Genomic DNA, 4,241 nt, shown 5'->3' with positions numbered 1-4,241 from the left:
CATCTTCGAACTTGACCTGCCTGCAGAAAGGAGACAACCCTATGCAAAATTTAAGCATCCTATCTCACTTCCTTCAGAAGATAGCGTAAATACAACAAACGGACGGACGGATGGACGGACGGAGATGGCTAAACCGTCTTAGAAAAATAATAAAAAATATTCTTTAAAAAATCCACGCCTTACGGGGTCCATAAAAAATATTCTTTAAAAAATCCACGCCTTACGGGGTCCATAAAAAATATTCTTTAAAAAATCCACGCCTTACGGGGTCCATAAAAAATATTCTTTAAAAAATCCACGCCTTACGGGGTCCATAAAAAATATTCTTTAAAAAATCCACGCCTTACGGGGTCCATAAAAAATATTCTTTAAAAAATCCACGCCTTACGGGGTCCATAAAAAATATTCTTTAAAAAATCCACGCCTTACGGGGTCCATAAAAAATATTCTTTAAAAAATCCACGCCTTACGGGGTCCATAAAAAATATTCTTTAAAAAATCCACGCCTTACTGGGTCTTAAAAAAATTTTCTTTAAAAAATCCACGCCTTATTGAGGGTCCTTAAAAATATTTTTTAAAAAATCCACGCCTTATTGAGGGTCCTTAAATATATTTTTTAAAGCATCCACGCCTTATTGAGGGACCTTAAAAATATTTTTTAAAGCATCCACGCCTTATTGAGGGACCTTAAAAATATTTTTTGAAAAATTCACGCCTTATTGAGGGCCGTTAAAAATATTTTTTGAAAAATCCACGCCTTATTGAGGGTCCTTAAAAATATTTTTTGAAAAATCCACGCCTTATTGAGGGTCCTTAAAAATATTTTTTAAAAAATCCACGCCTTATTGAGGGTCCTTAAAAATATTTTTTAAAAAATCCACGCCTTATTGAGGGTCCTTAAAATTATTTTTTTAAAAAAATCCACGCCTTTATTGAGGGTCCTTAAAATTATTTTTTTAAAAAATCCACGCCTTACGGTGTACATAAAAAATATTCTTTAAAAAAATCCACACCTTACGGGGTCCTTAAAAAATATTCCTTTAAAAATCCACCCTGTACCTTAAAAATATTCTTTAAAAAATCCTACCCCGTCCCAAAGAAGGATGCCCTTTTACAATCCCACTGAATGCATTTTAAAATATCTCTATATATATTTTCCAAAATAAAAATTCTATTTTATTTTCTTTGGTGTTCCTTAGTTGTGGCCAACGAATAGCTAGCTGAACAACAGGAACAAAAACAACAACATTTGAATATTCCTTAAACCACGAATTACAGTTAAAATGAAATTAACTGAATTGAAAATGCTGTTGTTAACTTTGTTGTAATTAAATTTTGGTTTTTGAGGAGAGCTGTGATTTAGACCAGAACAGCATTACCCGAACCACCAACGCCACCACCAGCACCAACACCACGACCATCGTCAACCACCACACCAGAAAAAGGAAACAATTTAATTTCATGGCAAACATAAATTTTATTTTCTCCAAACACCAACGGTGTGGATTCAAATGCATGGCAGGTTTCCGAAGTTTTTTTGTTCCAAGTTACTTCTTCTTCTTCTAGTTGAAAATCTATGCATTCCAGTACCACACAGTAAAGTCGGAGGGGTGCGTTTGAGGGAAAATATATCAGTTAGTTAGAAGGCAAGGCTGGGCCAGAACAGTCCTTTATGCAAAGACAAAGTAATATTTATGTTCGAAAGTAATTGCCAAGAAAACTTTTACCTTCGCAGAGAGGTGAAAAGAGAGGGAGAGAAGGTGTGCAAGCAGCAGAGACACATCAGCAACACCTGTGTGTGTTCTGCATGCAAATTTGTAATGGTCTGCAGTGTTGTGACTGTTACAGTTAAGATATGACTCTTAATTTTCTCCCAACAGCAACAACAACAACAACTGCAAGCAGAAAAAGTTATCATCATCAACGATGGCAACAAAAGATTGTTGGCAGCATATGACGTTGGTTATATATTTTTTTTTTAATTTTTTAGTTACTAAATTTAGAAAAAAATAAATCCGGAATAAATTAAGAAAATTATGGACACACGAAGGTAGTATTTATCTTAAGGGACACATTTAAATAACTAAATTTATGTAGCATACTTTTAGGTTGGATTGTAGAAAAAAGAAACAAAAATTAAGGGTAAGGACTTCTTTTTAAACATTTTTCAAATACCTACATCAAACGTGGATTTTTTTAAAAATATTTTTTCAAGTCCAGTTGGAACTTTTTAAAAATATCAAAGACTATTTGTTACTAATTGGTTACTGATTATAAAAACAAGTGCCCTTCCCATGCTTGTAAGGGGATGTAGCTCAGTGGTAGAGCGTTCGCTTTGCATGTGGAAGGTCCCGGGTTCAATCCCCGGCATCTCCAAAGATGTTTTATTTTATTTGTTTATGTTATCTATTTTTTTGATTGATCATCGGTCCAGAGCATGTTCTCGCTAACTGTTCATGAGCAGCACATCACACAGCAGAGTGGCGCAGTGGAAGCGTGCTGGGCCCATAACCCAGAGGTCCGAGGATCGAAACCTTGCTCTGCTAAACACATGTGTCTCTCAAAGATTTTTTAAAGAATATTTTTTAGAGGCCATCAAAAAGGCATAGATTTTTTAAAGAATATTTCTAGGGGAAAAATATTTTCAAGACGTAGATTTTTAACGAATATTTTCAGGGGCCATCCATAAGGGGTAGGTTTTTTTATTATACCCTTCACCACACTGTGATACAGAGTATTATGTCTTTGTGCATATGTTTGTAACAGGCAAAAGGAAAGGAACCATGTGCCTTTTGAGAATATGCATAGATTCACTTTCTGAGTCGATTTACGCATATCCGTCTAATCGTCCGTCGGTCCGACCGTCCGTCTGTCCATGTTAAATTGTAAACAAAATACAGGTCGCATTTATGATCCGATTTGGATGAAATTTGGCACATGCACTCAATTGGCCCAAGGAGAAAATCGGTTCAGATTTAGATATAGCTCCCATATATATTTTCGTCCGGTTTTAGGTATATGGTGCACTAAAATCCCTGAAAATCATTAGATTTGCACGAATTTTGGCACAGCGTACTAAATTAAGTCGACAATGATGTGCGCTAAATTTCGGGAAAATCGGTTCAGATTTAGATATAGCTCCCATATATATTTTAGTCCGATTTAAGGTAAATGGTGCACCAAAGTCCCTATATATCTTTCGATTTGCACGAAATTTGGCACAACGTACTAAATTAAGACTAGAATGATATGTGCAAAGTTTCGTGAAAATCGTTTCAGATTTAGATATAGCTACCATATTCGATTTTAGGTAAATAGTCCACTAAATTCCACGATTTACACGAATTTTGGCAAAATGTACTGAATTAAGTCTAGAATGATGTGTGAAAAGTTTTGAGAAAATCGGTTCAGATTTAGATATAGCTCCCATATATATCTTCGTCCGATTTAAGGTTAATTGTGTACCAAAGTCCCTATATATCTTTCGATTTGCACGAAATTTTGCACAACGTATTAAATTAAGTCTGGAATGATATGTGCAAAGTTACGTGAATATCGGTTAAGATTTAGATATAGCTCCTATATATAGCTTCGCCCGATTTAAGGTAAATAGTCCACTAAAGTCCTTGGAAATCTTTTGACTTGCACGAAATTTGGCACAGCGCACAGTGGGTTAGAGTACCATGTTTTCTTGGATCAAATCAGGGAAGCTATGTTAGAATAATTTTTCTTTATTTTTCAGTTAATGCCATTAAAATAAGTTTAAAAAAATGTTTTCTAAGTATATTTGAGTATAATTTTATTAAGTAGTGCCAAATATCAGTGTAGGTATATAGTGGAAGGGGTACAATATGATAACTTAAACATTGAATTTTATACATCTTAAAGTTAATCATCCACATCGTCATCATCCGCAGCCAGGGATGGTCCGTATGACGAATTTTCAGGTTTTCGACTGTCAAAAGGTATAAACGTCGAAAACGTCATATACCTGTATAAAATGTAGTAAACGTCATTTATTTCAATATTATCACCATATACAGTAATTTTCAAGAACATATATTATTTTTACTGTATATCTGGCTATTCTATACTAGAAATGATAAAAATTCTGAATTTAAAAAAAAAAAAAAATTTGATATTCGATATGAATTTGAGGAAAGCATACGTTATTTCCAAATCGATAAATGTAAATAGCTATTTAAAAAACATAATGGTTTTGAGTGGGTTTCCGACGTTTC

General features: G+C 34.1%; 2 non-coding genes across 2 annotated transcripts; both read left to right on the top strand.

The window, feature by feature from the left end:
* The first annotated feature begins 2,304 nt into the window (after window positions 1-2,304).
* Trnaa-ugc (transfer RNA alanine (anticodon UGC)) lies at window positions 2,305-2,376 on the top strand. The gene has a single exon. It is a non-coding gene; the product is annotated as a tRNA-Ala (tRNA).
* A 98-nt stretch (window positions 2,377-2,474) lies between these two features.
* On the top strand, window positions 2,475-2,546 carry Trnam-cau (transfer RNA methionine (anticodon CAU)). The gene has a single exon. It is a non-coding gene; the product is annotated as a tRNA-Met (tRNA).
* Window positions 2,547-4,241: the final 1,695 nt, after the last annotated feature.

The sequence above is a fragment of the Musca vetustissima genome, unplaced genomic scaffold, assembly GCF_032173495.1.
Source record: "Musca vetustissima isolate MV318-11 ecotype Yass unplaced genomic scaffold, APGP_CSIRO_Mvet_v1 utg13601, whole genome shotgun sequence".
Lineage (NCBI taxonomy): Eukaryota > Metazoa > Arthropoda > Insecta > Diptera > Muscidae > Musca > Musca vetustissima.
This window is presented reverse-complemented; position numbering and strand designations above follow the sequence as displayed.